Source organism: Podarcis filfolensis (assembly GCF_964270895.1).
Source record: "Podarcis filfolensis genome assembly, chromosome: 1".
NCBI lineage: Eukaryota > Metazoa > Chordata > Lepidosauria > Squamata > Lacertidae > Podarcis > Podarcis filfolensis.
The window spans coordinates 49,095,556-49,122,438 of record NC_139604.1 but is presented as its reverse complement, the minus strand read 5'-3'; the positions used below and the strand labels follow the sequence as shown (position 1 = coordinate 49,122,438).

The 26,883-nt window shown below is 42.2% G+C and overlaps 1 protein-coding gene across 1 annotated transcript in view; it reads left to right on the top strand.

Annotated features, from left to right (window-relative positions):
* The window catches only part of CYP27C1 (cytochrome P450 family 27 subfamily C member 1), a 233,436-nt gene extending 213,294 nt beyond the window's left edge, over positions 1-20,142 (top strand). The window contains exon 10 of the transcript XR_014541489.1: positions 20,133-20,142. The gene's annotated coding sequence lies outside the window, so the exon portion shown is untranslated. The remainder of the gene's footprint in view (positions 1-20,132) is intronic.
* Positions 20,143-26,883: the final 6,741 nt, after the last annotated feature.

Here is a 26,883-nt window from a genome sequence, read left to right as displayed (position 1 = left end):
CCTTGACAGGAGGATGGAAAAGGCACTGTTACCTGAGCAGCCTAGCCAGTGCCCTGACATTGGGGATTAAAGGTTGTTTTATCATTGGCTTCAGGGAGATGCTGCTGCTGTTGAACCCCTTTGCAAACCTTCCAGTGTTCCATTGTAAGCCACCCCTTAACCATGATGGAAGAATCAGAAGGAGAAGGACACCCAAAAGACTCTGAAATCCAAATGAGCCAGGTGGAGGACAGATTTTCTAAAATACAGTGGTACCTTGGGTTACATATGCTTCAGGTTACACATGCTTCAGGTTACAGGCTCTGCTAACCCAGAAATAGTGCTTCAGGTTAAGAACTTTGCTTCAGGATGAGAACAAAAATTGTGCTCCGGTGGTGTGGGGGCAGCAGGAGGCCCCATTAGCTAAAGTGGTGCTTCAGGTTAAGAACAGTTTCAGGTTAAGTACGGACCTCCACAATGAATTAAGTACTTAACCTGAGGTACCACTGTAACCCCCCTCCATTCTATATAGAATAGAAAGAAAAGAAAAATGGGGGGGGGGACCTACAGAGGAAGCTCTCAGTTGCCTAGATTCCCCTCTCGCCTTTTCTCGGACCTGACTCAGGTGGATGCAAAGAAATCTGTGGTGCTACAATTTAAAATGACTTCCCTATCTCTGGGCCAAGAAGGCATGTTCAGGGACCTTTCATAAGGACATTTCTCACACTCCATTTTTTTTGTTAACTTCTTCCCTTCCCACCTCACAAACATTGCCCTTTTTAGCACAATCCTTCATATGTCACAATCTCACCACCCCACATCTCCATGATGTGCAACATACTTTATAAATGCCCTATCATCCACAAAGTACAGTAATCCATTGTCTTTTATAGAAAGTCAGGAAAAGAAAAATCCAAAATCCATAGTAGGGCAATACTTTTATTAGAGCCAGTCAAAATGTCACAGAATTGTGAACCCATTCTTTTGTGGCATTTTGGTTACTCCTTAACATTAAGGATGGACAAATCTGTCAGTTTAAAGTTCTCTTTGTTTCCCCACATTTCTTTATCAGTTTCCAACTTTAAAAGAAACATACTTATGAAATTTCATCAGCAGTAGTGTGTGTATCTTTTAGTATACACAGTTTTGGAGTTAAATTTCCCTAATCACATGCATTTTTTAAAAAATAATATATGCATTTTTTGCACCCTGTTCCCTAATACACACTTTTTGCTGCTGTTGGAGAAGTGTATCACAATTTTTTTTTGGGGGGGGGGGAGTGTTATCTTTGGAGGACAGCTGTATTTTGTCTTCATTGTTTTGGAGAATGCAAATTAGGTAGGTTTGAAGTAAAATTCAAACCAAACTAGGTTTCTTCCTCATCCCTAGCCCTAATACAGTTAGGATAAAATTAGCAACTTGAATCCTTCTCCAAATGCAGTCGACAACTAGTGCTGATGCTCACATCCCATATCAATCAGCCCAGGCTCTAAGATAATTACCAGTGGTCTGTTGATGATCATATCTAAGAGAGAAGGGAGGGCCTTCTCAGTAGAGGTGCACTACTTATGAAATGTTGCTGTCCTTGGTGCTAACACACTGCCATTTCAGCAGCAGGCGAAAACATTTATTTATTATTCATTTGGTACATTTATACCCCACATTTCTCCCTTGAGGGGAGTCAGTATGACATATGAGGCTTCCATCTGCCTCCCTCACCCAAGGATGGACTACATCAGACCTGCTTAGCTTTAGCAAGGTGGTAGCATCAGGATCTAAATATCCAGGTTTAAATGGAAATTATTTAGCAATTTGTAGCCCATTTTATAGTTTTGTATCTGCTACTTTTATCCTTGTTTTTGTGTTTTATTGTATTGGTTTTATGTGGAACACTGCTCCACAATCTAATATTCAAGCCAAATAAATGCTGAAGCATCAGTGGAATGTCTTCTTGCATTTTTGATTGGAGACACATGGTTATTTATTTCATACCACTAGATTCATAATAAAAAACCCTCAAGTGGGTTTATAAAAGCAATAAAGCAATAAAATTATTAGTAAAAGGAGTTAAAACAGTAGAAAAAAGCTATAAACTGAAGACGCACCAATATTCTAGATATCTGGATTTGCTTGTCTAAACAAAAATGTTTTTAGCAGGCACAGAAAAGAGCACAGTGAAGGGGTCTTCCTGATATCAATAGGCAGGAAGTTCCAAAGTGTAGCGATGCCACACTAAATATCAGTATTAAACATCTGGACGTGTAAAAGGGTAAAAGAGTATTGGGAAATGATCCCCAGAGTCCTTTCTGTTGGGGATAATTCAGACTGAAATTCCCAGTTGTTAAAAAAGTTTATTTATGTATGTTACTACTGTGGCCCGTGTTTTGTTAGCCCCAAAATGGAAAATGAGTGAGGTCCCAACCAAAGAAGAATGTCAACTTAAGTTTGATGGAATATGCACCACTTGCAGACTTAACATATAGAATAAGAGAACAAGGAGAACATATGTTTAAAGAAGATTGGAAAACGTTTATTGAATACATGGGAGATAATTGTGTACAGCTGAAAATGCTGGCAGCATTAAGATAAATTCAACTGTGTAAATAAGTTTTGATGGATGCAATAATGGAATACTGATTGGTGTAGTTTTCGTAAAATATGCAGGGATTTATAATATGTAAAATGAACCATGGAAAGAGAAGAAGGGAAGTCTTTGATATCTTAAGGATGTAAGATGAGTATTTTAAATTGTAAAACAGAAAATTTAATTAAAATTATATAGAAAAAATATCAGTATTAAACATTGGTTTCCATCTATCCCTTTCTTGTCATACTGAGATTCCATCATTAATTACATCATCATCTGTATGTCCTTCCACAGGTCAGGAAGATTATTTCAACTTCTGTGAGGGAATTGTTTAATGAAGGCTGTTGGCAGAAATGTATTTTAATGCTGGTTTTCACAAAAGTGCATGAAATTAGGTGATTTATTTCCCCTTTGATAGGCATGAAGTACTCAGAATGCAAAAAGAGAAGAGCCCAACATTTTCTCCCAGCTAACTTTAACCCCTCTGAAATATATCTCCATCAGTGCTATTCTTCTAGAAAAAGAGGTGTTGGAACTCACCATGAACATCTCCCTTGTTCTCTTATGATGGCAATGGTGCCCACCTGAGAGGTGCCAGGACTCAGTTCCAGTGAGTTCCCACCGAAAAAAGCCCTGATCTCTATTGGCATGAAGATTAAAGGTGGTATTCAATGTTAGTTCTATGCAGAGTGGACCTGCTGAAGTTAATGCACAAGTCTAACTTAGGGTCATCCAAGCAGGTGAGGGCTGTGTGATAACAATGTTACACTTCTATGTATATAGGACGATACACACAATTCCTGGTTCACTTCTTTCACTCCCCATCTTTGGTCTGCTAGGTCAATTTGGGTGGAGCCTTTGCTTCCTTCACACCTGTTTCCTGCTATACTATCTCTGTTGCAGAGGGTCATAACCATAGGGAAGCTGGGAAAGTACTGCAGACAGATAGAATAAGTGAATAGCTGGTAGACTGCCTGACTGGAATCCTGAGACAGTGAATATTGGTTGCCTGTTCTATCTCCTTGATACAGAATAATAAGATTACAAGTTAATCCATCCCCAAATACAGTTCTATTATTTGCCATGGCAGTTTCCCCCCTCCCTGTTTGGTTGCAATGGTAATTAAAGCTGTCTCCATTCCCAAGCTTCTTTTGCTTAGTCAGTCAACGCTGTTGCATACTGCAAAGCAACCTGACACATATCAGTGACACATAACTGCTTATGTTATGCACACATGCCATGCCATTCGGTATCGCTGAACACCGTGTCAGGCTGCAATTTGACAACCCCAAAGTTGCAAGTGAGTTTGGGTGTGCGTGTTTTGAAATTAGTGCTATACAAAACAGAGAGTTTTAATTTTGCCAGAGTGTGCTGGGAGAAAATCCAAATCTTTGTTCCAATATCAGATGGCACCGAACAGTGCACTGCCAGAACATAATTAAAAAAGAAGAGATTGATGGCAATTAGGTGTGAGGAAGAAGCCCCCTCCTGAGTTTGTAAGGGGCAGATCAGCTGCAGAGAAAGAGGATTAGTTCTCTCTCTCTCTCTCTCTCTTTACAAAATTTCCTTCAAGTAAGAGGAAACAGATTTTTTAAACCTCCTTCCTTGCAAATGGCGATAGCTGATATCCCTGGAATGATGGCTACATCATTAATAAGCAGTGCCATCGCTTCATCATGACCACAGTTTACTCAGCGTATAGTGGGTTATCCATCACTTGAAGACAGACATTGTAGCATTATGAAATATCTGCAGCTATTCGTTTAGAGATCAGTGAGCAGGAAACAATTGACATTCCGAATTTCATAAATTAAGCAACCCAGAGACGATAATGGATTTTCTGTGTGAAGCCAATAGAGGGAAATCTTGAATGGCAATGGCAAATGACAAGTTGGACTCACAGTGCCATCCTAAGCATGTCTACTCAGAAGTAAGTTTTATTGACTTTGGTGTGGCTTACACCTATGAAAGTTGGTTTAGGATTGGAGCCTCAGAGTTGTGGTAAGGTAAAGGAAAAAAGTTGTGGTACTACAGTGTGTGCTATATGATGAGGCAGGATTTTAGAATTTTGTGGCAACACATATAGGGCAAATACTGCACCTCTTTTAAGAAGCTGAACCCAGCCAGTTTCCCATACCTCATTGCTGTCAGGGTCTGACTCCTCCTCCTCCTTTACATTCCTGCTGTTTGATCACTATGGCTGGCAATGGCCTACTCACCTCTTCTAATAAGCAACCCCACACCATGCCGAGTTCTCCTTATTAGAGGAGGTGGGTGACATAGGAAGGCCTGTCTCCAATTCCCACCCCAGGAAGGGGAAGCCAAGAAGCTGCAGCAGTGGGGGTGGAGACGGGACATTAACCTGCAGGCTTCTTTTTTTGGTGGTGGTGGCAGCAGTGGAGATCAAGGGGAGAGTCTTTTGCCTCTTCATCATTGCTGAGATTTCAACTCCACGTTTACTGAGAATTTGGGGGCAAGGAGACCTACATGGGATAATCAACAGGTGGAAGAGAAGAATGCTTGATCCATTTACTACCTGCTGTCCCGCCCTCCCCCTGGCAAGCTCCATCCCCAGACGCTGCCTCTTCCTCAAACCAGTCTTTTGATTTGGGATCCAACCTGGTAAGAGAGATCAGGTGTAGGCATTTGCTGGAGGTGGATTTGTGACTGGTTCACACTGGGTGCTGAGCTGAGAGGGTGCCACAGAGGGCACTGCAACAACACCGAACAACGGAAGGCAAGAGGCGGGGAGGACACTGAATGTTGGCATCACACAGTGTGCCACTTAAAATTTTAAAGCCCAAAGTCCGTCACTGCAATTCCAGTGGGAATTGCTGGGGGAATGACTAAGCCCATAAAATCTGTGCTTTAAATGTCCCCCGCCTCGTCATTAAGGCTTTTCAGGAAGTTTTATTGGTTTGGAAAACTCCTTTTGTGTTGCTCGTAACATCTGCTTCAGTCCCTGTCCATGAAACTCAATGTGGGGCATTGACTTAACTTATCCCAGCTTGTGATGAGAATAAAATATGTATGCCCATGAAATACCCATGTGAGAAATAACAATGAAGGATCCTCATACATTCCAACGAATACGACACCCCCCTGCAAATATGGTTGCTTATTATGACTTCATAGACTAACCATAGCTTAGTGGCAAAGCTCATGGCATCTCCAGTTAAAAGGATGATCAGGTAGCAGGTGATGGAAAGGATTTTACCCTGGGACTCTGGAGATCCGTTGCCACTCAGAGAATGCCATGCTCCATGGACAAATAATCTAACTTGGCACAAGGCTGCTTCATACGTGTCTTTGATGCTTGATCATAGTTTCCACCTGTGTGTGCTCACCCACTGTGACTTGTGTAGCACCACACAACTTGACAATAGCTCAAGTTTCTTTGCAAACAATCTACAGCCTATTGCCCTGAAGGCTCTGGTATGGTAACGTGTGTTTCTTGATTTAGCACTAGGGGATGTCAGCTTGGACAAGCGCCAGCAGGAGATCTGCAGTGTTGCTCACCCCCTGCTCCGCAACATTTTGGCAGATGGAAGTAGATGGGGAAGAGGCTCTCAGAAATGAAACCACAGCTGCACATCCTGATGGCGACTGCCCTCAGGGATTTCTCATTTATTCTGTGCTGGCTGAGTTTGCAAAAACAAAACACAAACCCTGCATCTGTGCTGTGGCAAAAGGGAGCGAAATAACTGGATTTGCAGCCTGAAGAAGACCCATACATCCCAGCAGCTCTGTGCAAAGCCAGCACCTGCTGTGAGACATTGATGTATTGAGACTCTGAGCCTGATGTCATGAGGGCTCATGTGAAACACATCTAAATCTTTTCCTACCTCTCAGGACCATCTGGAAAACCTCTTGATGCATTATCGGGTCTCATTCACAACTTACTGTGTTATGCATGGCTGCCAAATATTTGAGAGCAGTGGTAGGAAGGGAGATCTATATTTGGACATCTCTTAAATACAACATCCAAACTTTGCATGATGGTTCCTGAGATCAAGGAGCAGGTTTTCATCTATGTTCAGATATGACTGGGTGCCATTTTGAATCTACCACCTTGATTCAGTCTACTGACTTAACCTTTCAAAGCTGCATTGATTTTAACCACCAGTGTAAGAACTATACTGTTTTTTTGTTTTGTTTCTTAGTGTTCCTGAGGAATGCCAGGTACAAGACTGCTTCATACTTTTGTGTGCCTATATAATATCTGGTGGTACCCAGTGAAGTTGTCTCATTCATGCAAGGGTTTCTGCTTGTGCAACAGGAATTCCCTCCCCCCTCCTCTCCTTGTGCACCCCCTTGAAAAAAGGGTTTATACCCACCAAACAGGGAAACGGATAGTGGTAGGGGGGAACCTCCATTGTGCAAGCAGAAGCCCTTGCACAAACAGAATGGCTTTGTTGCACACAACTCCATGTCTTAAAATGTTATTTCTATTTTGCAAACATTTTAGGATCAGTTACAATCACATTAGAAAGATCCCTCCACTCATGGGGATTAGATAATAATGAAATACTGCATTATGCTGGTGAGGTGCTTTGAACAATTTAAGTGCACTATTTCTATCTTATAAGTAATAGTTACTTACTTACTGGATTTAGATGCCACTTTTCTTTCATGAAGCTCAAGGGTTCAAGCTTGGGGGTTCCCAGATAATCTCTGTTCCAGGTAACAACCAGACCCTGACCTGCTTAAATTCAGGAAGGGGCAGTGCTGGACACACCATGACATTTTGCTGTGTGAAGTGGAGCCAAAATGGCAACACCCTCTTTGATAGGACCCAGGCTGAAGTGTTGCTGCACAGACAACCATTCCTATCTCCACCCATTCCGCCCTAATGCCACTGCCTGCAGTAGGGTTACCTTATCCTGTTGCACAGCAAAGCTGGTACTGGCAATGTGACTGCATCATGTGCCAGTTGGCTGAAGAGGAACACCAGAAGCATGTACAAAAACTACAGCACAAAGAGCTGATGGGTGGGTGAGATTGGTTTATGCAAATTCATTTTAAATCTGCAGGTTCAGAGATGGTGGAGGAGACATCTCACATTGGTCTGAAACTGTAAGTGACTGTGCCGATTGTCACTTGTGAAAGTTTTCTTACACTAGTCTGAAAACTCAGTCATCGTTGCATTTCCTGCCTCCACTTCAGGCAGCTGAAAACCAAAATAATCATTCCAGACTGAGAGAAACAGCAGATTTATGGAAAACTCTTCAGTCTTTCTAGCCCTGAAGAAGATGGGTATGTTTCTGATTGGAAGATGCAGAGTGTGACAGGAGCAAAGGCAAACGTGTAGCCTCACACACTTTCCACACAGCTGCTTCTCAGCAGCATTATTATCCAACCCCTTGAGGACTCTCCAGTGTGAAAGGATGGGGGAAACTGTCAATCAACAAAGGAGATTCTCCTGGGGGAGCAAATAAGGGGCAATTTTCTTGCCTCTGCTGTTTTAATTGAATGCCAGGGCCAGAGTCCTCACTGTGCATTGTTTAGGGATTGCTGATGGGTTGAGTGGAAAGACTTGGAGCAAAGTGCAGAGTTCAAAAAACTGAAAGCATGAAGAAAAGTGAATCGTCCCAGAAAAGTCTATTATTTAAGAAGGTGTGCTGGGGGGGGGAGGGCCAATTCACACCTGCAGCTCGAGTAGTCACTTATGCCCTGCCAGAAAGGGGGGGGAACCCACATCACCAAAGAAAGAAAGAAAAAGAAAAGAAAATATATACATATGCATACACTAATTAACATGTAGGTGCTAACAGTAGATGGCCAACTTTAAGACCCCCTCCGGGCAGTGGCGTAGCGTGGGGGGTGCAGGGGGGGCCAGCCGCACCGGGCGCAACATCTGGGGGTTAGGGCAAATCCACGGGTTAGGGGGCACAAATCCACGGGTTAGGGGGCACAAATTACTTGCCTTGCCCCGGGTGCTGACAACCCACGCTACGCCACTGCCTCCGGGTCTCCCTTCTTAGGGTTCCTAAGAACTGGACTGGGCAGCCCTTTAGATACATGACTGGCCTCTGAGAGCCCTTCAAACTGTCCTTTATGAAAGAGGATGCATGACTACCATACCTGGGACTTTTGCTTTGCTCTTTGCACTTTAATAGAATGCCTTCTTAAACTTCAGCTGCATAAGGGAAATATTTATCACTGCTCATCTGTAGCCTGGTAAGGGCTTGCTATTCATACATCATGGTAACTTGAAGATGGCTCCTTGCTTAGAAGGAAGCAGGATCTTTATTAGTACTCAAATCACAGGATTTCTGCATTTTGTATTAAAACCAGGGCTTTTTTTCCTGGGGGGTATGCTGGGGTACGCATATCCCTAAACATTTTGTGAATCTTTGTACTTTTGTCCATTTACTGTATTTATTTTGCCTGATTTGAACTATAAAATAGTGATTTTCTTGAGTCAAAATGAGAGCACCCCTAAACATTTTTTAAAGAAAAAAAGCACTGATTAAAACCAAAACTCTGCATATTGGTACCTGACCATCCAGCCCACTTTCCTCTTAAAATGGTTTCTACCTGTCATGGATTGGCTGAGTCAGGATGCTGCTGAGGATGGTTTGCAGAAGACAGTAAGACTTCCATGAGAGGTAGTGGACGCCTTCCTTCCTTCCTTGGATGTTTTTAAGCAGAGGTTGGATAGCCACCTATCATGCATGATTTAGTTGAGTTTCCTGCATTGCAGGCAATTGGACTTGATGACCCTCAAGGTTCCTTCCAACTCTACAATTCTATGTTTATATGACCCCAGGGAGTGATGCTGAGGATCCTGGAGTGGGTCCAAATGTGTGCAAGATTTCCTTCAACCTGCTTTTTCACCCTGCTGGTTGCTGTGATGAGAGTCATGGGCCTCAGCTTCCTCTCCACAGCTGCCAGAGTCCATTGACCCCAATTTTTTCTATTATGGTCTTCCTCGATGTTCTCCAAATGATTGGACTACAATTCCCATCATCCCCAAACATGAACTATACTGTCTAGGACTAATGGGAGAGTAGGGTCCCAGGTTGAGGGAAGGCTGCATTGCATAGAAATCAATGTAAGCTTTACTTTATCCAGATTAGAGATGGTCAACAATGGTATTTTCAATTTCTCAGGACTGTTATAGTCTACAAAGTGTGGCCCACAAGCTTCACAGCCTTACAAGTAAAGCTCTGTGCAAAATTTTATTGCGCCTTGATTAATATTTGCCCTTGGGGCCAGATCCAGCTCATGGATTATCAGTTCACTATCCCTTCTCCAGATCACAGTCCACCTGTCCCTCTCTCTGGATTAGAGGTTGTTCTACAAATTTTCTGATTCAGCCAAGCTTTCAGACTCTAGATGGCAGAATTACAGCTTCTTTGTCCTCTCGATTCTCTGTCATCTAGTTCAGACAGATAGGCGGACAATGTGGTTGTTTTTTTTATAAAAAAAGTAAGGATGAAATAGGAGTGGTGGAAGGAATAGTGTTTTCATTTTGGAAGCTGGTGAGTTTCATCTATTATGTTCCTTGACTCCCCAAACACTCTGGTCTGTCTGTGTTAGTTTACAGACTAAAGAAAGACATTCTGTGTTGAGCTCAATTGTTTGCTGCCAGTGCCCATTTTTCTCTCATGCTGATGCTCCAACTAGCTGCTTCAGTTTAATTATAGCATAATTGGACAGCAGAGAAAGGAGTTCATTGTTGATGCTTCTTTAAGGGATAAAGAATTAAAGATACACCCCCTTCTTCCTTTATCCCAATGGATGGTACTTGATGCTGCAGGGACTTTAATTGGCCTGTTAAAATCAACAATACTAGAGCTTGTTCGAACTGTCCCCAGCAATCCTTTATTCTTCATTGTCCATAATTTAGCCATTCTTTCCTTTCTCTTGTTTCTTTCCCCAATCACTGTGCTGCTTTTGCTATGACCAAAGAATAGGAGGGAATGGAATATGGAATAACACCAGTGCTATTTTTCTAGAAAATGAGGTGCTGGAACTCACCTTGAACACCTTCCTCATTCTCTTAGAGTGGCAATGGCGCCCCCCTGAGTGGTGTCGGAACTGAGTTCTGGTGAGTTCTGGGTGAAAAAAAGCTCCGAAGAGCACATATGGTGTGTGTGTGTATGTGTGTGTGTGTGTAGGCTGAATCTTTGTTGAACTCAAAATAGGTTCTCCTCTTTCTCCAATCAACTTTCTTCACCCACTCCAGAACTGACACTGACCGGGAAAAATTATGAATTTCATGGATGCCTCATTTGCACTGGTGTTTAAATACATGATCTCTTGAAAGTGAAAAAATATCAGTGCTGCTGAAACAGACAAAGACTTTTCATCTGTGTTTTGATGGAGAGCATATGAACCTCTCTTTTTTTCTTTTAAATTCCCGAAGAGGAGAAAAGCCCAAGCTTGTGAAATTAGCAAGATGTTTGCTAACATTCCAATTTCATTGGGGACTTGAGAATGTGGACAGTGTTCAGGGTGAAAAAAAGGATGCCTGGTGGAGGAAACATCTCATAATAGTGTAATATCACTTTGTGCTGTATTGTCTCCTCCAATGTCATGGCATTCCACTCTCTAAGTAAATGAGCTATATATGGAGGGGGATCTGTGCCAAATTTCTTTGCTTTTGATTACTCCTTTCTCTTCTGTTTGCAATTCTATAGCCAGCATTTTCAGATCCATTCCAAAATAGAGTATGGTCACATTGCATTGCATTGTTCACTTTATCATTCCTGTACTGGATACAAAAAGCTCAATTGTTCAATAAATACCACAAATAACCTCTCGTTATGACTGTGTTTAGGACATATTATATACAGCATTGTCTAAAATATTAAAAGCTGGATCAATGAGAAATGGGAGTGGGAGAAAAGATGATTTTAAAGGAAGTGGGAGAGTTTCCAAATGGAAGGGAAAAGGAAGTCAGAGGGTTAGGCCAGGCTTGGTTTTAGCTATCTGAAAAAAAGAAAGAAAAAGGAATTGTTATAAATTGCCTTAAAAGAAGTGAGATGACATCCTTTCCCCACTCACACCACTTGAGCATAGAACTGATTGCAGAATGGTCTGAGAAAACAAGAACTGATGTTTCTTCATATTTGACTTTGTCATAGGCTTTTACTTCCTTCCCCTTTGCCTTTCACTGGTGCTCCAGATTTTCTGGCCAGCATTTGGCAACAGGGACTTTGCCACTTGCCATCAAGCCCTTTTATCTGCTGCTGTCAATTTGCACCTCCCAGTTCTGGAGTTTGAGTTCTGTGTGTCCCCAGATAAAGTCACCATCCTCAACTCAGGAGGGTATAAACTGTGATGGTCTTCTTCAAGGTGACTCTACTCAGGTGACTCAAACAAGTAGTTGTGCAAGTATGGTTCAAAGCAGAGCACTTTCCCAAGCACCAACTGTTTAATTTCTGTGCCACAGAGATTCCTCTGGTGCTCAGGATTGCATGCAGTCACCCAGATATTTTTCATATGATTTTTGATTCTCCAAAATCAGAGTGAAGATTTGGGAAGGAAATCATTACTGGAAGGCTAGAATCCTGACAAAAGACTGAGCTCAGCCATACCTTTTAGTTTTCTGAGCTGTTTGTGGCTGCATAAATGTGGCATTTTAATTCTAGAATCAATGGAGAATGCGTATATGTCCCCCCCCCTACATAGTCGATGCACAATCTAGATCTATTGCATTATTTTTTTTCCCACCTATTTTTGGTTTCGTTCCAAAAATAGAAGCTTATTGAAGATTGATTCTGCATTACTGTGCAGTGTGTCCATTTGAAAACAGGTGACAAGAGATGGAGATATTCCTGGCAATGGACTGGTGGCTACAACTGCCCAATGTTGTTGGTGGGCATATACCAATATTGCAGTCACCCCTTCCTTCACTTATTGCAAGTTCAGGAAGCAAAAAGGCATGGGAAACCTAATCAAGGGCAGGGTTTTCACATGCTTATCACGTAACCAAACCCACCACTGCGGACATCAGGATTTAGATTCAATCTAGACCGAAAGCAGCATATTGAGGATGATGAGCACAAACGACTTCAGACTGAGAAAAACTACATTTTTGTGCTACAAATGGGTTAGTGTGTACGCAGCCTGTTTCTCCAACTGTGCATTCAGACTGCTCTCACAGTGACTTTCTCTCCCTGTATCATCATTCCTTTCCCCCTTCCTGTCAGAACTAGTTGCACTTTTTTGTTTCCAGCCATCACCTGCTTCTGCTTGCAACTGGAGTGGAAATTATCAACAGCGTCGTGGAGATGCAGCCACAAAAATAGCTTGTAACCGGCAATAGAGTTTTAAGACAAAACAAAACTGATGACTGGCCAGGGCGACTGAGAGCCTAGTGTCTAGTTAGCATCTACATCAGGTTAAATAAATAATAGACCCTGGAGAGGCTGATTTTAATCACGACGAATTATTTTTGAAATTGCCATTGGGGCAATAGAGGTTAAACCAGGAGTCTCTGCACTGCTTGGTGTTGCTGGACTCCATTTCCCATCAGCCCTTGCCAGAGCTGATAGGACTTGTCCAGCAACATCTGGAGGACCATTGGTTGCCCATTGGTATTAAAACTTTTCTATAAGTATGCTGCAGCCCCACTGAAAACTGAGAGCCCACTTAGTCTAGTATTAAATTGACATCTAGTTTTGCCCTGAACTGACAACCAAAAGGGCTTACAAGACAATAGCATTGCTGTGCTGTGGTGGAGCCACAACAGATGCTGTGTAACCTGGGAGGGGCTTGAATGGGACCAGGCAGCAAGGTCAGGGCTGTGTGGTCACACCAGTAAGAGCTCTGGATTGGCTCTGCTAGTGTAGCCTTGCTGCATCCCATCTAGGTAAGCTGCAGCGCCATCAGTGTTGGGAGGGTGACATTACTGCTACTACCCCACCATCAGCCACAACTGCTATAAAGCAAAGGGCGGAATGGATTGGCCTTCTGTCTCTGGCTAGGGAGAAGGTTGTCTTGTCTTTCATTCACCATGAACCCAAGGTTCCTTCCCAGGCCAGACTAAGATCTGTTCACCTTTAGACTCAGTAAGTTTCCTTCAAAGACACATGCATGTCCTCAATCAAAATGATATTTTTTTAAAAAAATAATAATATTTGGATGGCTTTTACCCTGACACTAAAAGAGACATCAACATTTCAGTCCGGTGGTAAATCTAAATCCGGTATTACTGTGTGTTAATAACAGAGAGGGCTAAATCCACGGTGAATTGATTTCTTGGAAGTGAATAGACTATTGGCCTTAGCTGAGAAGCAGCTCCAGTCAATGAAGGAATGGCCCTTTCAATTTAGTTCTACTGCTGTCGATGTAAATAAAATTGCTCATGAAGCCAATTGCACTTCCTTACTGTGTGCACTTGAAGCCATCCAATTCTTTGCAAATGGTTGTTTTATGTTAGTAGAAGGATTAGGAGAGGGTGCCAGCCAATTGCAGGTCACAGTTTACTTTGAAGGTCAGTTGGGGATTATAATCGGGCAATTAAGATTAACTGGGGCATAACCAAAAGTGATAAAAGGAAGGAAGGAAGGAAGGAAGGAAGGAAGGAAGGAAGGAAGGAAGGAAAGAAAAAGAAAGAAAGAGGAAAACCTGCTCATGAAAGGATCCAGAATTCCCTAAACCCAATTACTTAATCCAAATGAAGAAATAAAATAAAGTGAAATGAAATGAAATAATGAAATGAAATAAAATGCAGCCGAAGGCAGTCTCTGCCATATTTGACTTTGTGGTGCCACTGTTGACTTGAAAAGAAAGCTCACCAAACATTAGATAGCAACAGTTGCTTTGGTTTAATTACACCGCTATTCACTGCTGTTGATCAATTAATGGGTACCATACATAGAGGAAAGGTATTTGAATAGCTTCCTCCCTGCTTAAATGAAAGGGAGTGGGATTGACCCTGCAAAGAAGGAGGAACTCAGGAGGAGATGAAGAGCTTCAGACACTGAACATGCTGCACACTTAATGATGGAGACCAGTAGGACTGCCCAATTCAATGTGGATACTGGGGCACAGGCACCAGCCCTGTGCCTAATGGCTGTACAGAAGAATGTCAGCCCACGCTGCCTCTCCTTCCATTCAAGCGCTGTGACAGAAGGTACTGAATTAGCTGGAACGGTTCCTTCAGTGCAGTTAATTGAAAAAAAGCCACAGCAGGACCCACTGGTATGAATCTGGAAACCAACGAGATCAGCTTAAATCAACTTGCTGCTTTCTGTTAAATGTACTAAAGCATCTCTCGCCATCCTCCCTAATGGTGACAGGAAAGGTGCATGGAGGAAAGCAGGGTAGCACATATGAGGGACCGTGTGGCCAGCAGTGGCACATCCTCATGTGTCATAGCCACTCTGTACATTTAAAGTGCATGGCTGCCCCTAAAGAATCGTGGGAGCTGTAGTTCGCCCTCCACAGAGCTACAGTTCCCATCCCCCTTAAGTTCCCATGTGCTTTAAACGTGTGGTGCGCATGTGACCAGTGTCTCTGAGCTGTCCATCTTCTCATCTGTCTCAGCATCTTGATGTTCACTTGTAAGGAAACTAACTGCTTTGGCTGCTTTTACCTTCCCCCCTCCCCCAATCTTGTTTGGAGAAGCTGGCAGACTGAATCTCCTTTCCTCTCACAGTCAGAGGCAGCGGCATATGAATCACCCTCTCTGTACTTCTGAAGCGGTTCCCACGCTGCCAGGTTTGTTGTGAGGTAATGAAGAACAATGGAAGGAATGATCTGCAGAGGCTTTCAAAAGCAAACTATGAAAACACACACACACTACCCAGCGCAAACAGTACAGGATACAGCGGGGTTGTGAGTAAATGTCATTTAAAAATTGTTTTGTTCTCAATGAAGCTTTCCTTTTCTTATTAGAAAAGCAAGTCCTTTATTAGTTAACATCAAACATTTGATACCATCCCCTCCATCCCCTCCTCAGTTTGGCATTATAAAGCTTCCCTATGAATCTGGGGAAACAATGTTCTATTTTTCTCCTTCTTAATTATTAGTACTCACAGTGCATGGCTCTGACTTCTTGCAGAAAGTGACATTAATTAAAATGGCCCCCTACTGGTAATTTTAAAAATTATCGTAATAGAACCATAGAATTGTAGAGTTGGAAGGGGCCACAAGGGTCATCCAGTCCAACCCACTGCAATGCAGGAATATTTTGCCCAATGTGGAACTCGAACTCATGACCCTGAGATTAAGAGTCTCATGCTCTACCAATTGAGTTATCCCAGGTCCTCAATCTGGAAAATATTGTCCATGATTTCATCCAACTCCACTTTGTAAAGCAGGGGTGGGGAGCCTCAGGCCCAGGGGCCAAATGCAGCCCTCTCGCCCAAACATAGGCAAACTCTGGCCCTCCAGATGTTTGGGACTACAAATCCCATCATCCCTAGCTAACAGGACCAGTGGGCAGGGATGATGGGAATTGTAGTCCCAAACATCTGGAGGGCCGGAGTTTGCCTATGCCTTCTCTAGCCTTCTCTATCAGGCCCTTGGAACCCACCCCAGGCCACACATCCTTCCAAGACACACGTCCTCTATCTGGACCATGCCTTTTATTGATCATGCTTTGCTCCTTGGATGTTTTTGCCTGCCTGGAAAGTGTCCTCAAATTCTGATGACATTTCTCACTTGCCTGAATTGAGGATAAAAGGAGGTGTGCAAGTATGTGCAGACACTAGTCTCCTGTGCAAAAGTAGACTTCACACTCATTGGCCACTTGGGCCTCTAGCCCCACCTACTGCTGACATGCTGCCCCTGCCAGGCTGCCCAGAAGAGAATGTGGCCCTTGGGCAGAAAATGTTCCCCAGTCCCTTCTGTAAAGCCTCTGCTGACTTTTTGGAGTGTCAGCAGGGTTAGGAATGTAACTATCGACCACAACAAATAGCAGCGCAACAGTACAGAGGAAGAAGAAAGGAGAGAAATATGAAACAGGAGGCACAGTGGGAAGTGAAGGAGCCAGCAACAGTGACAGGAAAGTGTGTGAGAGAAAAGAGGTTGTGTAAGGGCACTAAAGTAATTAATCTGAGCAACATGCCATTGTGGGTTCCTACTTGTAATCAATAAGTGAGTGGACTGCGAACAGTTTTCTGGCAGTGCATGACAGGGCTCTGCAAACAGACACCTTGTAATAATACACAAAGAAACATTCTGAGGGGCAGCGAGTGCAGAAAGTCAAGAAACCTGAAGGGTCCACATGATACATTCAAAACACTTTGCTTGGAAACTGAATGTCTGAGACAGGCAAAATGGCTGTTTTTAAGTCAAAGCGAAAGGCTGGGATGAATTCTCTCTCAGAGAGCCATTAGGTATCAGGGTTTCATTGACTATGAACCCCAAAATCTAGGATCCCCTTGAAACCAGTGCCAGGTTTTGCAGTTTTTTTGCAGCGTTTGGCAGAGAAAAACCCGTGTTTTGCAGCACCCCACAAACAGAGTAATGGATACAGCAACCCCGGGTTCGTAGACAATGCCCCAAAATGCAGCATTGTCTGATTCACTCCAAATTTGGCATAAGTCTTGCAGTGTCTTGCAGCAAAACCCCTGTATTTTGCAGGGCTCCACAGACAGAGCAATAGGCACTCAAACCTGGGGTAATGGGGTCACTCAAAAACCAAACATCATCCAATTTGCTTGGACAATGTTGGGTTTTTTGGCATTAACTACGAACCCCATTTTGATGTCTCAATTACCCCATTTCTGGGGTGCTGCAAAATGTGGAGTTTTTGCTGCAAAATGATTGCAAAACTCTGGCACCTGTTTTGAGGGGATCCCAGATTTTGGGGTTGGTAGTTAATTAAGCTAGGACTCACTGCTGTCCAAGGGGCTAGGCTTGCACTGTCTGCTCTGTGTGGCCAGGAGGGACAGGCGATGGGTATGTATGTGGCAGGCCTTCCCTCTCCAAGAAGCCTGTGTGCATCTTCTGGTTTCAAAACCTGAAAAGTGTCCATAGAAATATTAAAAAAAAATCCTTCCAGTAGCACCTTAGAGACCAACTAACTTTGTTATTGGTATGGGCTTTCGTGTGCATGGACACTTCTTCAGATACCTTGCACACAAAAGCTCATACCAATAACAAACTTAGTTGGTCTCTAAGGTGCTACAGGAAGGAATTTTTTAATTTTGTTTTGACTATGGCAGACCAACACGTCTTCCTACCTGTAACACAGAAATATAGTAAGGAAGTTGGGGACAAGCAATTTTTTTCTACCAAGCACATCAACATTTTGTCACATCACTGATTTATACTGTTGCTACCTGAAAATCAGGATCAAGGGAGAATGAAGTTATGTCTGTTGAGCTTTTCAGCTGTAGTGACAACCAGCAACTAAGTTGCTACTCACTTTGGGTACAGTTCAATCTTGTACAGCACTCATTCACTTCAGTGGAGGGTGTTTTGTTGATACAATATATATCCTGTCTCTTTTCATTCCTGGCAATTGAAATGGTGTAACACATGCAGTCTCCCATCCAGGCATGGACTAGTCCCAGACTTGCATAGCTTCTTCAGCAAAGTGATTGAATCAAGTACCCTCAGGGACCTTGTCCCAGGAAATGTATAGGCAGGAGAGCATCTTGATGGACTGTGTCAGTGAATAGACTATTGCTATGGGAATGTAACTTGCCAGGAATTTTTTCAATCAATGTTTAGGCCAGTGCTTGAACCAGTAACATTGACTGACGGGTAACCCTGTCCAGAGAATTTTATCAACTGAATGTTGCTCCCAAAACTTCATTGAAACTTTCAGTGATGAGTGGAACTATTAAACAAATTCCTGGTGCTACTGCTAAGCCAGCACTGTAGTCTTGAAATCGTGTTCTTTTTCTTTTCTTTTTACCCCTGTTGCTTTATCACAATCATTATAATTGTTCCACTCGCTGGACATGCCGAAAGCCCCATTTTCTACAGTCCTTTCTGCGTAATGGAACCCTTGGTTGTGTTAATAAGAGCAATCTATCTCCTTTGGGCTCTGGTGGTTACATACAGGGTTTATAATGGATTATCGCACGTTACAGCAATGCTGTTTCTCAAGGGCATTGGAATGGTCATAATGCAGGATAAAACTATTTGAGAGGGTGAGGAAGGAGACCTGTCGGTGCATCCATCCATTTTACAAGAACGGAGAAGGAATCCGTGATTTGATGTTCAAACTACTTAACAGGACTTTCTTTTTTTGAAAAAACAAACCTATATGTATAAAAAATGCTGTGTCCCATTTAGTAGCAGTTGTTTCTCTAGCTGGTTATGGTAAATAGATCTGTGCTGAATTCCCTCCCCGCTCATTTTTGAGGCTGAAGTCTGCTTCTGAGATTGTGTGAAAAGCAATATGAAAAACTTGCCTTCCACTTTTCACGCTATTTTTCACACACTGCCTTCCTTCTCCAGGTCTGCTTCTTCTTCTTCAGCACCTTGCATTCAAATATACACCAATCTTTGCGTTCCTACAATGGGATTTATTTCTGTGCTTGGTGCACTACTGATTTTCTCAGCAAGGCATGTTGAGCATCAGACAATTAAGAGTTTTGGGTTAGGTTGGGGGGAAATTATACATTTTTTAATGTCCTCCCCTCCCCCCATGCTGTACATGCAACGCAGGAGCCAGTTGCATCTCTCAGCAGTCCTCTGGAAAATGCTGTAAACCGCTGAACCAAGAAATGCTGGAATTTGACCTTCTGTTACTCATGTTATAAACAAATTTCCACTTCTCAGAGCTACCTGCTGAGCTTCACACAGCAGGAAGCCATCCTGAGTCAGTTTGCACATATCTGGCAGGTGAAAGCTAGTCAGTGGGTGTCTGGCTAGGTTCCTTAGTGTCCAGGCATCATTTGTTCAGACAAAGCCTGATGACTTGGATGCCCTGACACTCTCAATCTGGCTTCTTGGGACCTTTCCTCTTACAATTTTTCTACCTCTCTGTAGGTGGTTGCAGAGATGGGAAGGGAAGGAGGTGGACAGAAATCCTAGATTGTGTGAATTTGCCAGTCCCCTAAACGGAAGAAGTGTCGAAAATGATTTGTGGCTGTGTGTATGGATGGACATGAATTTCAGCCAGAGATCGACATATGCTGGACCTAAGACATAAGAGCAATTTTGGAACCAAGACTGCAGACAATCTTTGATCAAACTATAATGTTAAGAAGAGTTCTGCTGCATCAGTTCAAAGGCTCATCCGGTTCAGCATTCTGCTCTCACAGTGGCCAATCAGATGCCCGTGGAAAACCTACAAGCAGAGAAAACGAGCACGACAGCACTCTCCCCTCTCATAATTCCTAGCAGCTAGTGTTCAGAGGCACGCTGTTTCTGGCAGGACAGGTAGTATCTAGCCATCATGCCATGTAGGCATAGACTTATTCTCCATAAATTTGTCTAAACTGCTTTGGAAGCCATCCAATCATTAGTACAATGTATGGATGTGAGCACCATAGTTTTAACTATGGATTGTGTGAAGAAGAACTTACTGTTACCTGGCCTGAGTACCCCAAAATTCAGCTTCACTGGCTTCTAGTACTTTGAGAAAGGGAGAGAAAAAAGAGTGTCTCTATCCACATTCTCCACACTATCTTACACACTCCAGCATGTCTCCCCTTGCTCATCTTTGTTTGTAAGCTAAAAAAAAGCCTCAGATGTAACCTTTCTCCATAGGGGAGTTGAGCCAGGCATGTGATCATTTCGTTTGCCCTATTCCAGCTCTACATTATCTTTTTTAAGGTGAGGCAACCAGAACCATATTCCAAGTGCAGCCATCACAGTTTTCTATAATGGCATTATGGCACTGGCAGCTTTATTTTCAATCCCTTTCCTAATGATCCCTAATGTGGAATTTGCCTTTTACACAGCTGCTGTACCTTGAAGCGCTCTCTTTTCTCCTTCGCAAAGGGCATAATCCCAGGCATGCGTTCTTGGCAGCAAGCGCCACTGAATAAGAGGCTTATTTCTAAGCAGCCTTTCAGCTCAAGCCGACGCCTGTTTAAGTTCACAGGCGCTTGTTCAGGAGTGTGCGAATCAGCCCTAAGAAGGCGCAATACAATACATGTGGGCGTGTGTGTGTGTGTGTGTGTGTGTGTGTGATATCTTGCCTTTGTAAGTATTGTATTGTTTTAAGTATGACGGTGGCATAATCTTATGCTTACAATGTGACTTGAATATTATGATCCCGCTCAGACTGCATAACGTCTGATATGCTTTTCATCGTCTATTTTAATCCTTAATGAATCTGCTGTTTCTAGTGTATAGAAGCAGATTTGTTACTCTTGCAAATTCAGCAGAGACCAACCAATCAGTTCATTCCAGTTCTGCTAAGATGGTATCGTTTGTACAATATAATCTTATATATTCCTTAATTATTCTCCATTCTCCATATATTTTCTGATTTAAAGCAAAATATAAAACCAGTTGTCTGGAATTGACATTGGAAGTCTTACATCTTGAAGAAGCAGCTAAACTGTTGGTTCTGGCCCATATTTGTAGAATGCCTTGCTCTTCAAAAAGGAATAGCAAGGTGGGTGGGGGAATGATGGAGACAGGGACCCTTTCTCAGGGATGAGGGCCTTCAAGACGTTGGTTCTGGGGTGGAGCTGTGAATGGAAGAAGAGCCCTGCTGGATCAGCCCAGTGGTCCATTTAGTTCAGCATCCTGTTCTCACAGTGGCCAACAAGATACCTTGTGGGAAACTCACAAGCAGGACACAAATGCAACAACACTCTTCCCACTGGTGCTTCTCAGCAACTGGCATTTAGAGGCATACGAGAGCAAACCGCATGACAAGTGTCATGTCCCATTTGGCTTTCCGTTGCACACAGTGTCTGGGTGGCTGCTATCACATAGTTGTCAAGGATTCTGGGATGAAATCTATATCAACTTTGGCAGTCATGTCGGCAACTCTTGTTTCAGGCCAGCTCTGAATAATTCTTTTTTTATTATTATTCTATATTTTTAATAAAATTTTCTGTTTTACATTTTAGAATAACCCCTTCTTTAGAAGACTTCCATTCTTCTCTTTCCCTGGTTCATTTTACAAAACACAAATCCCTGCATATTTTATATAAACTAAACCATTCAGTATCCCATTATTACATCTATCAAAACTTATTACACTGTTGAATTTATCTTAATGCTGCCCACGTTTTCAAATAAACACAATTTTCCATATATTCAGTAAACATTTTCCAGTCTTCTTTAAATGTATGTTCTTCTTGATCTCTTATTCTGTATGTTTGGCACGCAAGCTATGCATATTCCATCAGTTTAAATTGCCATTCCTCTTTAGGTGGGACTTCGCTCAATTTCCATCTTTGGGCTAACAAAACACGAGCCGCAGTAGTGGCATACATAAATAACCTTCTGAATAATTCTTTAAGGTAGGTGGATTACATATCCTCCAACATTCCTCAGATGAAAATAGGGATATTTCTAACTCCTCCCCAACTCCTTGATACCTCATTTTTGTCCCCACCCTTCTGCAGAACATTTCCAATCAGAAGAAGGGCACGTGCCCCCATCACTTCACCAATGGGGCCCAGCACACATGCCCTCCAGCATCCCAAGAAGACCCCTTAATCCTGATTTTATTTTATTTATTTTATTCTTTGGTAGATTTTCAGAAAGAAAAAAACATACCAATAAATAAATGTTAGACAGAGGCAAGCATAGATGAAAGCTTTTTTAAATCAAGACTCCTTGTGCTTCACTCCCCCTTTCCCCCCACCCAGGGCAGCCCTGCCCTCTGCTTGCCCCTTAGAACTGGCATGTCACATGGGACTAGGCCTCCTCTTTCTTGTCTGCTCTCCATCAGCTGCTAAGAGCTGCCCAAGGGAGGAGACCAGCAACATTGGCCATGGAGAGGCCATGAAGAGGCAACAGGATGCTCCCTTGCTGCTGCTGCCATTCAGGATAAGTGCCAGCTCATCCTCCTCCCTGAGCTTGGTGGTGGAAGCACCGGCTGGGGAAATAGGGACATTCCGGGATCAAATCTGAAGCCAGGGTGGCTTTCATAATTCTGGGGCAGTCCCTGGAAAATCGGGGTATTTGGAGGGTATAGGATTAATAGGCACATGCTTATGAGGTTATACCATAGGAGGCATCTTAGATAACTCTAAGCACACAGTTTGCTTCAATAACATTTAAATGCATAGTGGGTGGTACTGGGGCTGGAGGAGGCCACTAATTTAAATTCACTTTTCTTATCAAAGCAGAACTAAATGCCCTAAAACAGGCCAGTGACACAAGATCTTGTTCCTCTGATTTACCTTACTTTAAACCACATCATCTATCTTGAGTAGAATTGGAAACACTTTTTTAATGAAAAAGATCACATTTTGGATTGAACGAACAAGCAATGTAGCACCATCTCCTTTGTGAAGTGACAACTTGCTTTTCTTTGATCCATTAATAATCAGAAATGAGTCATTACATACAGAAAACTCAAATAAACCAACAAAGACTTCTTATAAAGTCATAAAACCTTCATAATCTATAGCGAAGGTGCCTCTCTCTCTCTCTCTCTCTCTCTCTCTCTCTCTCTGTCTGTCTCCTCAAAAGCTGAATTTCTTTGAGAAAAATAGATTGGGGTCCCTATGGCAGAGATGGCTAGGGCCAACTCTAGAACTAAACTCTACACAAAAATTATTCTTGTAATGTTCTGTTGTGAATGCTGTGGAAGAAGGAAGTGACACACTGAGATTGCTGACTAACAGAATACTTTACTCTCTCTCGCTGCATCTTATATAGCTCTATTATCACTAGTGCCAACTATTGATATTAACTGTAACAACACCTATGAAATATACTCAGAGTCGCAAAGTGATTTCATGCTCTTTATTCAGCTCATAGTGGTGAGGAGGAATGAATGAAAGTCCCCTCAAAGCATCTGCTTTATATACATTATTTACACAATGGGCTGCACATGATTGGCTAATTCCGGAATTCTACTGTAAGCCAATCAGTAAGCCTTCTTCTTGGCGTCTTCTTCCTCGGTGACCCCTTTGGCTTCTAGGAGGAAGGTGAAATGGGAGGCGTACACTTCCCAGTCTCCAGATGCTGGGTTGAACGGCGAGAAGCTGCTGTCGGTTGCCATTCTGAGTTCCTTGTGTCCCGGAGCTGAAGCCTGGATACACGGTGCGAGGCAGCGGTGCAGCAGGTGGCGGTGCTGCGGTGCTGTGTGTGGCAGTCAGCTCAGCGGGATCCCACCTTCGTCGCCAGTGAAATATACTCAGAGTCGCAAAGTGATTTCATGCTCTTTATTCAGCTCATAGTGGTGAGGAGGAATGAATGAAAGTCCCCTCAAAGCATCTGCTTTATATACATTATTTACACAATGGGCTGCACATGATTGGCTAATTCCGGAATTCTACTGTAAGCCAATCAGGTTGTGGATTCACTTCTATCTGGAGCATGATTGGGTGGTTCCTGCCAACCAATCATACTGCTGCATTGTTCTAGGACCAATCAGACTGCTGCATTCTGAATCCTATTGTTCTAGGACCAATCAGACTGCTACCTTTTGGATCCTATTCATCTCAGTACATAACACCCTATATTACAATTCTCAAATTAACTGTGAAATAGGTTTCTATAGAGAGGGAGACAATTCAAGGGAGTGCAAAAGTGGGTAGCCTTAGGATATGCCCATAGAGGGCTTTTCCACTTGAGAAGTAGGCCACCAGGAGAAACAACCACAGCAAGAAGGTTTATTATCTCAATACATAGAACCCATCACTCCCTCCAATAGTGAGCTCAAAAACTAAGCCCCTGAGAAACTAGAGGGCAGGATTAGCATTTGTGGAGGAATCTCATGCTTTGCAAAAGTACATTTATGAAAAGTGAAGGAGGCAACATCATACAGAGAACTGAGCATGGCAAGCAGTCACAGAATGATGAGTTTAGGTGTGAAAATGAAAACCAGAAAACTGGTAGGGGAGTAGCCTGGAAGAGGACATGGCCAGTTGGCTGAAACCTTGAAGATACACTGCAACATTTTGTTTCAGTTCCTACTATTAATGTTAGCTCAGAAAGCAGTGTGCTGATAGTTATCATTTTGTTAGAATTTGCATCTGGGGGTCACCTTTCTCTAGACAAAATCAGCACTGGTGACTCCTACACAAATGTTTTTAAAATGACAAAAGCAACGAAGTAACAAAATAAAAACCATTACCTAAAATAATAACTGCTTTATTAATAATAACTGTCAAATCCAGGACTCTCTCTAGGCAACTTGCAATCTAGTTTTCAAACATGGCTAGAAAAATAACTTATTCTCAGTTGGGTTATTCACAACTGAAGTAATACACTTGGCCATCTAAACTGCCCCACCCCTGTAAGGCCACTAAGTCCAGGAAATATTAACTGATGCTAAGGATAGAGGTGGATTTGCCCTGCCAGACCTTAAACTTTACTATGAATCAGCAGCATTTTGCTGGCTGAAAGAATGGCTGCTTCTTGAGAACACAGACATTTTGGATTTAGAAGGTTTCAACAATGTTTTTGGGTGGCATGCATATCTGTGGTATGACAAGGTTAAAGCTCATAAAGCATTTAAAAACCATATTGTCAGAAGAGCATTTTTTAATGTCTGGACAACATATAAAGACTTACTTGAAAATAAAACCCCAAGGTGGTTATCACCGATGGAAGCGAAGGCTCAGAAAAAGCTCAATATGGAGGCCAAATGGCCAAAATATTGGGAGATTTTGGAACAAGAAGGTGACAAATTGAAATTGCAGAGTTTTGAGAAACTAAAAGATAAAGTGCGAGACTGGCTTCATTATTATCAAATAAGGGAGGCTTATAATATGGATTAAAAAAATTGGCTTCCAGGTGGAAAAATCAAAATTGGAAACAGAACTGCTAGATCCCAAAACTAAGATACTATCAAGAATGTATAACTTGCTGTTGAAATGGAATACACAGGATGAAACAGTTAAATCTGCTATGATTAAATGGGCACAAGATGTTGGACATAACATAATGTTTGCTGACTGAGAGCAGTTGTGGACCACAGGTATGAAATTTACGGCATGTAATGCCCTAAGACAGAATATTATGAAAATGATATACAGGTGGTACATGACACCAGTCAAGCTTGCAAAAATATATCATTTGCCTGATAATAAGTGTTGGAAATGTAAGGAAAATGAAGGTACATTCTTTCACCTTTGGTGGACGTGCCCAAAGATTAAGGCTTTCTGGGAAATGATCTATAATGAAATGAAAAAGGTATTTAAATATACCTTCCTGAAGAAACCAGAGGCCTTTCTCCTGGGCATGGTCGGCCAATTGGTGCCAAAGAAGGATAGAACTTTTTTTATGTATGCTACAACAGCAGCAAGAATACTCATCGCGAAGCATTGGAAGACACAAGATCTACCCACCTTGGAAGAATGGCAGATGAAAGTGATAGATTATATGGAATTGGCGGAAATGACTGGCAGAATCCGCGACCAGGGAGAAGAGTTGGTGGAAGAAAATTGGAACAAATTTAAAGATTATCTGCAGAAATACTGTAAAATTAATGAATGTTAAAATGATGCAGGATTGAAATGTGATGGTTTTAGTAACAAAGTTAAACGAATATGCAAAAAAGGATTGTTAATTAGATGAAAATATGATGTTCAATATGTTAAGATTTGTAACTAAGATAAAAACAAAGAGGGAAAGGATTTGCTGAATTAACTATGTGAACTGGAATACAAAAAAGGGAGGTGTGAGGAGATCAAGAAACGAGTAATTGAAATATAAGAAACGAAAAGAAGGATTTATTTTTAATTGTTTTTTTATTTTCCACATATTCTGTATTTTTTTCTTTTTTTATTTGTATTTTTGTATCTTTTTTCTTTTTCTTTTTCTTTTCTTACATTGTAATTTTCTTTGTTTGTAAAATCTCAATAAATATCTTTAAAAAAAAAAAAGTAAGGCCACTAAGTCCAGGGAGTGGTCTTTAGCTAATACCTTCTGTCAGCACAAGGATTTCCACTTGAACAACAGGATTTCTCATGTGCACTTTGCATGATCTTTCCAAACGTGCTCCAGAGGGTTGGGGGAACCCCTAGAATAGAATTAGGGGAAATCCTTTCACTGACAGAACTATCTGCTTGGTGTCATGTTGAATACAACCCAGGGTCTAAATTCTCCTCGCTTCACCACTGAAGACTAATGTGAACAGGTGCGTTTTCATGTAATTAGTACTTAAGCAGATGTTGTAAGAGGCAAAGTGCTCCCACTGCTCTTTTCCTTGAAACATGTCAATATAGGACGCATATGATGTAACATTCTACTGAATTTTGAATGATATCCATTTGATATCATTGGCTGTTGGCCATTGGGGTTGAATG